We start from the raw sequence: 12,543 nt of genomic DNA on the forward strand, positions 1-12,543 counted from the left end.
TGTGTAACCGTGATACTATATAATTACACAAAGTTGTTTATTTGGATCAAATACTGTTTATTCATACCTGACATCCAGAGCCTGAGTGTCTCCTATATGTTGTGTATTGGGTTGTGGCCTCCAGCTCTTCCTTGTTTCTTCTTCGTTTGTCCCACAAATGTCATATAAATCCGGTATTGTGTCATAGCCTCTTCCCTTTTGATATGTTCCACCGGGAAGAGGTCAGTTTATAACCCATTGTCATCCTTTTATTGCTTGTGACCACATCTTTTTTTTTTTTTTTTTTTTTTCTGACCTCCTCTGTGTAAACAATGACTGCGGATACCCGCATACATGTATTGTTATAACACTGTTGTGACATCTGACGGTGCTAATCACTAAGCTTGTTCTAATGATGATGTATACTAACATGATGTATTGTTTTGTATAGATTGGGTTTGAGGTCCGGCAGAACATGCTAGGTGCTGATGGTTGTTTTATGTTGTCAGATTAAATGGAGGCCGCCTCCAAACGCAATCCCAGTGTCTTGTGGATCCTTCAGCCACCACATTCGCACCAACACAAGAAAACACAATGCAGAAATTCACCAGTCACATATGCACATTACGGCCTTGATGAATGGAGGGTTAATCACAGAGCAACACTGGACACTCACTGTAACATAATCAAAACAATATGTGTAGCTCCCATTTGTGTGTGTGTGTGTTATCTCGACCGACCATAAAACACTAATCATGCACTGTTATCAGCACTCCTCCTTATGGCGCTCGGCCAGTCACACATGGAGGGGCACTCATGCACCCCCCTGCCTTTACCTGTCTGCAGTTCTGCTCTCGTTGTAGTTTTGTGTCTTTGGTCATATTTCATCCCTTAGAAATCAGTGTCTTTTTATGCTCATCTCCTTGTTTGTTTTATGTCTTTCAACCTAGAGACATGTCACTTCGTACAAAGACCAGGTGGCAGCACACCCTGGGCCATCTGTCCCTCTCATGTCTCGGAGTTTGTCCACCTTCGTTAACTGTATGAACAAGCTGCTTCCCTTAAATGTTTCAAACTGTTTCATATGAAGAAAATAGTTTAAAAATGCAGAAGATGACGATTCGGGTCAAATAGAAGTTATGTCAGGAGCTGCAGTAATGGTCCTCTGCATCTTTAACCTCTCTTAACCTCGACCGGTCCCAGAGGTGATTCTTGGTTTCCTGCGGTTATGGTCTGACACACTTACAGCCAATCATTAATCAGAGCCTGGTGGCACATTAAGAGTCTGGATCAGCCCGAGGACACACACATTAACACACACACACACACAGACCCAAAAACTCGTCCTCAGCACAAAGATGCCTCAGAAAACAGGAGGTTACCACACACTGAACACACTAAGCTGGGCCACCACATGCAGTCGCCCACTGCCTGCCAGCAGCGCTCATATTTACAGACCACAGTGAATGCACCGGCAGCAAACTGCCAGCTGGACTTTACAGAGAACAGTCGAGCAAACGCATCTTTTCTGTTTCAACTGAACAAACACTGAATACGTGAGCAGCAGTGGTGCATTCGCTGTCAGCCATGAAACCAGCTGCATGTTATTTTTATCATCAATCAACCTGCTGACTATTTTCTCACTTATGAACTGTTTTACCAATATAACGTCAAAATGCCAGCTGTAATCTCTAAATTCTGACAGAATGACTGGCTGCGTGGCTGGACTCAGCCTCAGGGATGGGGCATGGAGTTTGGACATCCTTTTGTTTACTTCCTGTTCCATCCCGTCCTGGACTAACTGGACATCACCCAGTTATAAAGATATTGCATTGCTACTGTCTGTACATACTGCTTATTCTGCATTGTTTGCACTTTCTGTTGCTTGTAAATACTGCTTATTTTTGTTATATTACACAGTCTTGTGCTGGTTTGCTGTTTGCACATTGAGAGCCAATGTACCTGAGTCAAATTCCTCATGTGTCCAACACACCTGGTCAATAAAGCAGATTCTGATTCTAATTCTGATAAAACCTTGAGACACCATTAAAATTGGAAACCATCTGAGCACCAGACTGGTCCTTGCTGACTGGTAAGTTGTTGTGTTTATTTCGGCTCAGAGGAACACTTGCATCGAACTGTGATCGGCTGCAGCTCAGCGCCGCCGAGTTTCACACGGCTTTAATATTTAACCACACAGATATTTGCTGCATATGAATATTTACTGTAGTAATTTAGGTTAAACAGCAGCTTCTGGGCCTCACATCCCTGTAGCCTTTAATGACACACGCATACCACAGCAAAGAGTGTGATCTGCAACACTTTGCAGATCACTATGATAAAAGAAGAGAAAGCATTAAAAACCTAATGAAAAATGTATCCTTCCTTCCTTTAGTCTGCAGGCAGGTTCTCGTATCAGAGCTCATATGGGAGAAGCTGACGTCTGAAATATTAATCTGGATATTAATGTAATAATCACACCTGGGCACAAACTCACACAGAAGGTGAAACTCCACGTCTGTCTGAGATTGTCCCACAGCTTCAGCTGCCCCTGAACACTACTCGGACAAAAAAAATAATATTTTTTTTTTAGAAGAAGCTTTATTTTTTTGTCATTGTAACACATACAACGAAATTTATGTTTGGAGCCGAGGGCCCCGGGCCACTGCATGCATACGCACCGCCATCACGGGCAACTTGGGGGTTCAGTGTCTTGCCCAAGGACACTTCGACACATGGACTGCAGGCACCGAGATTCAAACCCTCAACCTTCCGGTTGGGAGACGACTGCTCTACCCACCGCACCACTGTCATTAATCTATCTTTAATATGTCCATAATTTAACAACCCCAACTGGCACTAACTAATCCCAGGTCTGAGCTGCCAGATGTCCCATCACTTGTCCTTAAACTCACCTTGTTTACAAACGCTCTCATTCTGTTGACTTTAACGGACACATGTAACTAACCCTAACCCACTGACAACTAAAGACCAGTTTGTTAGACATGAAGTGAAAACCCCCCTAACACAAGGATGCAAAACGTCTTTAAAGACGTCCTCTTCCAGGCCTGGGTCTTGCCTCTGTGTGCTTCAGGGGGCCCTGAACACATCTGTGCCCAGGGGCCACTGTGGCATGACCCATCCATGCACTGCAGACATTATTCTCCTGATGCTGTGAACTGAGGTAAACATCCGTTTGTTTGAAGCAGAGCAGCTCTGTAGCACTGGGCAGAACACAACACATCCCCATGAGCACAGCGGAGTCAAAGCAGAGACGGCTAGGCCTCATTTTACTGATGATCTGTTGAAATACACCTGCTCCTGCTACCGCCCTGATCCATGTCGAAATAGAACAATGACTCCACCACTGATGGCTAAATGTATGGACGCTGCACACCAGTCAGATCACATTTTGTGGATACATTACAAAGTGTTTCTTTATCTTTACCTTCACAACTTGACCAAACCACAGCCCAGTTGGTCCGATCCACATGTTCACGTGAACGGACCCGCAACAGCCAGAGTCCTCACAAGGGCTGGAGTCCAAATGTATTTGAAGTTTGCTGAACAGGCAGTGTGAGTTTTAACTCACTGACTTGCACTGAAAAGTAGCTGCCAAAGTGTGACTAAGTACCAAAGGGTGTCTAAATGAATTTCACCATTACACACAGTCAGACCAAAGGTTATTGGAAAGTTAGGTGCCTTTTTGAAGGAAGACTGGCTCAGGTTCTCTACTCCATCTCCTCGTGAGTTGAATGAATGAAACAGCAGCAGAATGAGCTGCGAGCAGCTCCTGGGTGCAGCGTCCACATGGATGTACACACAACTGTCACTGTGAGACTGTAGGAAACTTAGAAACAGGAGGATTTTGAATGAAGTTCTGCAGCCTCTTGTCCTCTAGTTTCAAAGCGGATCTATGGGGTTTGTTCTGGAGGGACATCAGAAATAGTGAGATCCTCAGGAAGCGGACGTCACACTGAACCAGACCAATGTGTGGTTTCATGTCGGTGAGTCCACACGTCACTGAAAAAAGTGCGATTTTTGACATATATGACATGTTACAAAATTCTTAGAAAACAGTGACAAATCCTCACAAAGGTCAGAGAGTGTGTTACAGACCAGAAGGTGATTTCAGACTTCTTGTTTTGGTCAAAGAAACCAAGTGAAACCCAAAACTGTTCAGTTCACTTGGTGCATGTGAACATACCCTCAAGCAGCAGCTGAAGCATTAAGATGTCCTGTGGTGAGTTCTGGGACCAGGGGATAGATTTGGATCTCACAAATTCTCCTCCACAGCTTCTATCTCATGTCACACGTTAAACAAAAGGAGTCTTAATCTGGCCTCCTTTAATCCCCGCTCGCTTTGCCGATTTGGCGTCTGAAGGCAGCGCATTAATCCCAGAGGCCTCCGGGCACCCATAGGGAAGATGGCTCCTTTCTCTAACGGTGTTAATCCAGCCCTGACTGAGTGCAAACACACAGAGGAAGTCCAGCTTTGTTAGGTGCAAAAGTAAAAGTTTGCTGCTTGTGTTGTTGCAGATAATTCACAGCTCGATGTGGATTTGTGGGGGAGATTAAAGACCAGCCAAGATCTGAGCATTTTTAAATTACTTAAATACAAACATGAAGCATGAGAGGGAGCGCAAATTCAGGGTGAGAGATTAACAGCATGTTTTATTAATGTTTGTGTTTCTGTCGGCGTGGAGTCACGTGGAGAATGTAGTGAGGAGGACAGGTCGCGGTCACAACGCACAGCTGCACAGAGTTAACATGGTAACCACTGACTTCAGCTCCCATCTTTCCTACCTCTCTTCTTTACTTCCTTGAATACTTCCTTCTTTCTTTCCTTCCTTCAGCCCTTCTTGTCATAGAGAAAACATCCAGGCACCTGGTGAACGTGAGTTTCTGTCTGAAGTGAGATCAGGGTTTCGATGTTCGAACAACAGCCACATTATTTCCAGGCTTGCGCACAGACACTGCACAGCTGCTGATATTAACATCTGACTAAAAACAAAGTGAGAGAAAGAGATCGTGTGACTGTGTGTCCGCTCTCCGGCCGCTTCTCGAGCCAGTGCACACACACGCAGCAGCCTTTAACAGCGTTAGTGCGCGGTCATATCAAGCCAGTTCATCTCAATGTGGACACTCACTCAGATCTGCTCCTTGGTGCAGTATAATGAGCCCAGTGTGTGATCGTGTTTCTGTCAAGGGCCAAAACAAGTGTGTGTTCGTCTGTTGTGTCAGAGATGGTTGAGAGTCTGAAGACATTTGTGGAACATTACAGATGTTTAAATATGTCATATATTCATACTGTAAAAAGCCGTAGCGTTGCACAAGTTTTACAAATTTGTTCTTTACTTCTAAAGTACATGGAAATGTAAATAAAAATTTAATAAATATTCCATGAAATCACAATCACAAATATTTAAGGAAGGACCCTGAGAAAAGAAGGGGAGGAAAGAAAAGGAACAAGGAAAGAAAAACAGGAAAGAAAACAAAGGGAGGAAGTCTCAGAAGATTAGACACACACACCTGACTTCACTGCACGCGCATGTGTTTAAACTGTGAGCTTCAATAAAACCCTGCTGAGGACGCACACACTTACACACACACACACACACACACACACAGCAACATACACACTGTGACACACTAATATATGTGCACTGTAGCATGCACACACTCCAACACGTGTACCGCCTCTTACAGCTTCAACTCCTCTGCTGGACTTTCACCGTGTTCTAACCAGGCTGGACAAACTGGCACTGCTCACACGCTCTTCTTCCTTATGACAAACTGGCCATACATGACCCAGAATGCACCTGGACAGCTAAGTGGTACACTGCAGTGCGGCAGTGGCAGCTAATGTAGCCAAAAGCCTCTAGCCTCCGATTTTTTTACTTTTCAAATGTGCTGACGCTGGCTGGACATCCTGTGAGCCCACCGAGACCAGGTGAGGGCCTGAAGGGCCATTGAGTCTTGTCAGGAACAAGAGTTAACATTAAGGAGAGCCTGGTTTATGGATCAAACAAACACAAAATAACTGACCAACAACACACTGACAAAGTAGCACTGCAGCCCTGAAGCGGGGGTGAGCTCAGTAGCCTCGCTCCATCAGCAGCATTATTAGGGTGTGGCAGCCATCTTGGACTGAGGCCGTGGAGAGTTTAATTTCACTCTCTGCTGCTTCACACTCTCACGCCACGCCTCCCCCCAGCATACGTCCTGCCGACAGGGATGGACAGGAGGGGAAATCAAACATGCCTTCAGGCTGGAGAGAGTTAAACAGTTCCTTGTCTGTTTTCGTCCTGATCAAGACTTCAGTCATTTTATTCTAGATTTCTGTCCACAGTCGGTGAGTTAACTGTGGCTTACAACCTGACGTATTCACATGAAGACCAAGATCAAGACTAGATTAGAGAGGCTACACCTAAAACTAGATTAAAGATTAGACTCATGACTAGTAGGGCCAGGATTTAAGAATAATGGAGAATAGAAAGAACTAGATTTGTAACTAGACAGTACTGGGTTAAAGAATGAACACCGACTAGAGATTAGAGACCAGAAGAGACTCGATTTAAGACAGGTTTAAAGACTAGATTAATAACTAGAGGCCACTAGTTTGAAAACTAGGTCAATTAAAACTAGATTATAAAGCAGGAGGACTAGATTTAAAAGGTGACAGACATGGACAAGGGACGCACACGCTCCTGGTCACACTTCAGATTGAGGGTCCACTAAAGCTGGGTCCTTGATAACAACGATAAACAGACACATAATTTGCAACGGTTAAACGTGTCTGTTCTGCATCTGAGCAAGTCACTGTACATCCATCCTGTTAGACCACAGCAGTTACCTGCCTCCACAGATTAAGGGCCAAAACAGGGAGCATGCACACATGCAGCTGAATGAACAGCTGCGAGGAGCATGGCTGCATGATGACAGCGTGGACAAGAGCGGTCACACGTCAGACACTCCAGAAGCATCTCAGATTAACAAGAGTGACATCCACAGTTAACAGGTAGTGACCTGTGTCGAGTCAGGAAACAACCAAACACATTTCCTGTGGATTCAGGGACGTCAGAGATGTCAGTGAGGTGCAGCAGCGTGCATCACTACTGTCTGTCAGTACCATAACTTCGCAGGATTTGTTGTTGTTTACAGTATTTATCAGATCCTGACACGTTCTTCTGGATTTAAAGGTCTAGTTTAAGAGGCATAAAATCAGTCAGAGTCCAAATGGAGTTTAATATGTGAAACTGACTTCCATGATGAACTGTAACAGAATCTTTTAGCAATTTCTCCATGTTTTTGCTTTATTTTCTGCAACTGTATGTCCTCATTTCCACTGGACTCTACTTCACTCTATTGTTGAATTGTGCTCTGTAGCGAAGCAGCAATCTGCAGCAGGGCTGTGTGAACAGGGAGGCTACTGATGTGACTGCAAACAACATTGATATGATCAATAAAAATGCCGGAACTTAAGGGCTAGTTTAAAAACAGTCAGAATTCAAACGGAGCTGAATATGTGAAACTGATTTCCATGATGAACTGAATCGGTGCAGCTCTTTTCCAGTTTCCTCTGTGCCTCATCTCTACTCTGTTTTAGTCTACTTTTGAACACTGTCTGTTGGTACTATTACTTTCAGTATTTCCACCATGTTTGCGGTACCTCTGGTCTGAACTCAAAGTTTTTCCGAGCTGAAAAATGGGCAGGAGAAAGGATAAGGAGAGAAGGAAAGGAAACAAGGGAAGGAGCAGGACATTTTCCAGCTGGAAACTTGGATGCCGACACATTTAGGAACAACTCCCATGTTTCACGCAGAGACCCGGACCCCTTGTCCACCACAAAAACCTGCTCCTGCTGTGTGCGCCTACCTTTAAACGAGTCCGCCCGTGCCCCAGTGTGTCCCAGTGAAACCAGCAGGAGAGCCGCGGAGAGCAGGAAAGTTCCAGTCCGCTCCATGTTCGGAGCGGGGGAAAACTACCGACAACTCCTCTCACGCTTCTTGTTCTCCCCTCCTTCTCTTCTGCGGTTTCCTGTCTGTGGCTCCGACACACACACACACACACACACACACACACACACACAGCTCACGGAGCGACGTAACGACACATGGATAGACGGGTTCGAGGGTCTCGGTCTCTCCGGTTTCTTTTCCCTCCGCTTCTCCTTGGAAAGACCGAGCGGCCGCTGACGTCACAGGGGCGATCGACTTGAGAAGGACACGAGAGAGAGAGGGTGGGTGGGGGGTGGGGGTGGGTCGTTTCATTTATTTATTCGGTAATTTATTGACCTTACTGATTAGCCAACTTTAAAACGTTTTCTTTGTGTTTTCATTTTACATGATCTTTTTCTTTAATTCATTTTAGGTAATTGTATCCTAATTTTACTTCATGTATTTTATTTCTATTAGCTTAATGTATTAACTTCTTTAATTTTTATAATTTATGTATAATTCGATTTTATTTAATTGATTTAAATCTTTACATTTTGTTTACATATTTGACATTTTAAATGTTTAGTATTTTAAATGTATCTACACAGCACAATTTTTAACCTGTTTTGTATACTTGACTTAACATGAATTTATTTGCTTCGTTTTATTGACTGGTTTAATTTATATAATTTTTGTTAATATTTTATGTACTTAATATTTTACTCAATAATGTAATTAAAAAATGTTTCTGTACGCATTTCCATTTTTAGTTTATATATATATTTTAATACACTTTCCTTTATTTTTATTCCATACCTACACCTAATTATAATTTTATAGTTTGATATGACTTGTATTACTATTATTGTTGTTTTCTACATTTTTCTCAACTTATATATTATTAATTTAACTGTATATTAATTAATTGTGTCACTTTTGTGTTAGGGTCCTGCTGTTTGTAAGCCAAACACGCAGCAGCTTCGTTCACTTACCTGACGATGCTGCCACCTGCTGGCCTAGCTCGCTACTACATCCGCTAACAAAACCGTGTGGAAACGTTCCCAGTGGCCTGGACCGGTGCTATTTCAGGATATGAAACGTATGCATGTGTGTGTACGTGTTGATACACGAATCTGTAGGAAAGCTGTTGTTTTGTGTCGTTTGATGTACAGAATTTTACTGATAGTTTGTTTTCTTCTGTTTCTCTAAAGTGTAGATATGCTGCTGCGTGCCCTCTGCAGGACAAACTGAGCAACAACAGTCGGACCCAGCAAAGAACTCCCTGCTGCTGCTACTGACAAACAAGATGGAGAAGAGGCTTAAAACCTGTTTAAAAAAGTACCACAAAAAGACCCAAAATAGCCACAAAGTTACAAAAAACAAGAAGATAACATTACAAAGAGACAAATAAACAAAAACATGCATCAGTATACTATACATCAGTATAGGCACAAAATGACAAGACACACAATGCCCAGAGACAAAACACTACCACAAACTAAAACATCTTTAAAAATGCCCTCTTTCATTCTCGAGATTCTGAGTAGAAGGGTGGGACCCTGTAGGCTGCATGTGCCCAGGGACGTACTGAGTCATAATCTGTTCATGGTTTTATCAGATGTTTATTTTCAGAATTTTACATGTTGTAAGCTACACCACATGGACAGCCCAGTCTTTTGTTTTGGGTCTGGGTTTTTTGTGGTTCGGGACTCTTAAATCCACAAAAGTGAAATCTGAAGTACCCACCAATGTTTTAGACAAGTTGTTCTACCTTCAGTTTTATGTCCAGCAGTTTGCCCCTTTCCAGTTTTCCCAGTTTGCAGTGGAAGAACTTGACTGCTCTGTACAATAAGCCTGTCTCTCCAATGAGCAGAGCCACTTTGTCCTTCTGTTCCTGTGGATCATCATCATCATGTTGGCCTTCTAAAGACATCATCCAGATGTCAGCACAATATTCACACACCTGTTCATGTTAACACTGGTTCATGGGAAAGCCTACAGGAAACACTCTGGACTTACAAAATAAAAGCCCAGTGAGTCATTAACAATGAATCATTCCTTCATTCACAAACACTGCTGACCTCAGCCAAGTGTGTAAGAATTAAACTGTCTGACATTTTGGATCCAAAACCTTTTCCCAGTAGAACAGAGCCTGAACTGTTGCACAGGCCACAGTTACTGTTTCATGTCTGAACGTCTGAGTTCAGGAAATAAACAGTAGCAGCACATGAACATGTGAAGAAAGACTCATTGTGCATGTGTGTTTGCTGCAGAGGTTGGATCGACGTCTTTTCACCGCACAAGCAAACACAACGGCTCATTTGCATCAAGCAGTGTCGGTTCCTGTAAAACAGTGTTCTGAAGCTGCTTTTTATTTTTATATCAATGTGTTTATTATGTACCAAACATTAGAAACAGTGACTTCATGTCACAGCAGTTTGGACATAAATCAACAGTTTTCTCACAAACACCAATCCAGTTTGATGACTCAGCAAAACCAATGAACTGAAGAACATTGAAAACTTCTGTTGATATAAAATGTACAAGAGCAGAAACATGAATTGACCCCAAAGTCTCCAGTCGACAGTGTGGACTCTCCAGTCCAGCACACAGCAGCTTCACTGCTGGACCCTGCAGCTTGTTGATGCTCAGGTCCAGTTCTCTCAGATGGGAGGGGTTGGACTTCAGAGCTGAGGCCACGACTTCACAGTGAGTCTCTGAGAGTCGACAGCCAGAAAGTCTGTGGTGACAGAAAATATTAACTTTAAAAACTGATCAAATCTGAAACGAAAACCAGCCTTGATTCATTTTGATCCCAAAGTAGATTGACATGAGCAATAGGTCAGTAGTTCGACTGTTAATCACATATGTATTTACCTCAGTGATGTGTCTGTGTCTGTGCTGGATGTCTTTAATGTGTCTCATTATGTGGCTGCGTCTCCTTTTCATCTTCCATTAAATGAACTGAACGACTCCTGTTGTATTAACACTATGATCAGCAAGTTAGAAGGTTGTATTATTCTAACGTCATGTCTGACAGTCGTGGTCATGTGGAGCTGAACTAGCTGAAGTCAGTGCTGTGGAAACACAACCACATTTTCTGACCTCGGTGATCATCACCACTGAACTGAAGCCACTGAGGCTCCTTCACTGTCACGATGAACCTGGAGCTGATCCCAGATGGAGTGTGCATTGTGCCAGCCATCTGTTGCCCTCTCTTACCTCTAACCACATAGAGGCACTGGTATCAACAGAAGCATTCCTGTCTCTAGAAATGTGGCTTGCATTGTATGTGCACCCACAGTCACAAAGACAAATGTTCTTACCTCACTGTTCAAGAATCACTATAACCTGGAGGGAGGCCTGTGTGACCACTGCATCATCCACTTGAGATGATCCCCAAATGGATCCTAACACAAATAAAGCCAAATTCAGAAGTGTAGTTCCTGGTGGTGCAGTGAGGCCTCGATTCTCTGGAAGTGCTCACTCTCCAGACAGCTTTTTGTCCACATGCAGTATAAACTCACTGTAAACAGTGTCTGTGTGTGTGTGGAGACAGTCGTCACTGAGCAGCAAAGTGGTATCTGTAGCAGAACCATCAAAGTTACACTCTAGCTTTGAAAGAATGCACCTGGTCAAGTGTGACCATCCAAACATCAGGGACTGCTATGGCTGCACAGCACTGACCTGAGAGCTCAACACACTTTGTTTCCTCCATGGGGGTTAGAGCATTATAGAGGATCTGTGCAGATGACAACATCTGGCTGCAGCACCACAGAGTAGCGAGGGCCCAGGAGAGGCTTGGAGTCTGGTGTAATGCCGATCCACCGGGTGGGCCTACAGAATGGAACAGCTAAACACATCAACACTATGGTAGGTGTCTTCCACGGTGTCCTTCTTTAGCCAGTGATGCTTAACTATGTTTATGATGAAAGTCGTACAAGTTGTACAAAACACAAATGTCACTGTTTCTTATATGGTTTGTAAACACACCTGTGTGACGTAACTGGTGCTGCTGCCTGGATCCTACCTTCTGCAGGCCTGTGTTATTGAGGGCCCAGTTGTTTAGGCAGTGGGTGCATCCTTGCTGACCTCATATCTGGGCCGCTGTGCTACAGCAGAATGTCTCCTAGTTTGGACGTTCTGGGCTCCTTGTCCCAACAGTCACTGATTTGATTTGATTTGATTTGATTTATTTATTCTTTCAAGCATATAAAACAGTTGATATAACAACACACATTTTTACACACAATCCAATATCAATTTGCTTATACCTAATACATGCTTGAATGGAGTAGTCAGACTTATCCAGTCCTACCCCATGACATCATCTTACCATCACTGGTTTGCAAGCAATAAATGATTCACTTCTGCACACACACACACACATTATACTAAAAAAGAATATAACAGTGTTAACATTCTTAAATCACACAATTGATATACTAAAGAATGGTTTACAAAATATAATCATTTAGCCTGTTCTTGCATATATCTTGATTGACACACACCTTTATATTTACGTTTGAACTCGTCAATTCTATTACTATTTTTTCAGTCCGCACTTAAATTATTCCATAGTTTTACCCCACTTATGGAAATACAAAATCTTTTTTTGGTTGTA

At 43.1% G+C, this 12,543-nt stretch overlaps 2 long non-coding RNA genes across 3 annotated transcripts in view; both read right to left on the minus strand.

Moving 5' to 3' along the window:
• LOC109974968 (uncharacterized) overlaps window positions 1-8,208 on the minus strand; it is a 72,711-nt gene extending 64,503 nt beyond the window's left edge. For both annotated transcript variants that reach the window (XR_002277060.1, XR_002277061.1), the window contains exon 1: window positions 7,858-8,208. This is a non-coding gene — a long non-coding RNA (uncharacterized LOC109974968). The remainder of the gene's footprint in view (window positions 1-7,857) is intronic.
• Window positions 8,209-11,459: 3,251 nt separating this feature from the next.
• Window positions 11,460-12,543, minus strand: part of LOC109974983 (uncharacterized) — a 4,666-nt gene continuing 3,582 nt past the window's right edge. Inside the window, exons 2-4 of the long non-coding RNA XR_002277063.1 lie at window positions 11,913-12,086; window positions 11,607-11,756; window positions 11,460-11,503 (exon numbers count right to left, since the gene is read on the minus strand). This is a non-coding gene — a long non-coding RNA (uncharacterized LOC109974983). The remainder of the gene's footprint in view (window positions 11,504-11,606; window positions 11,757-11,912; window positions 12,087-12,543) is intronic.

Source organism: Monopterus albus, unplaced genomic scaffold (genome assembly GCF_001952655.1).
Source record: "Monopterus albus unplaced genomic scaffold, M_albus_1.0 scaffold355.1, whole genome shotgun sequence".
Classification (NCBI taxonomy): domain Eukaryota; kingdom Metazoa; phylum Chordata; class Actinopteri; order Synbranchiformes; family Synbranchidae; genus Monopterus; species Monopterus albus.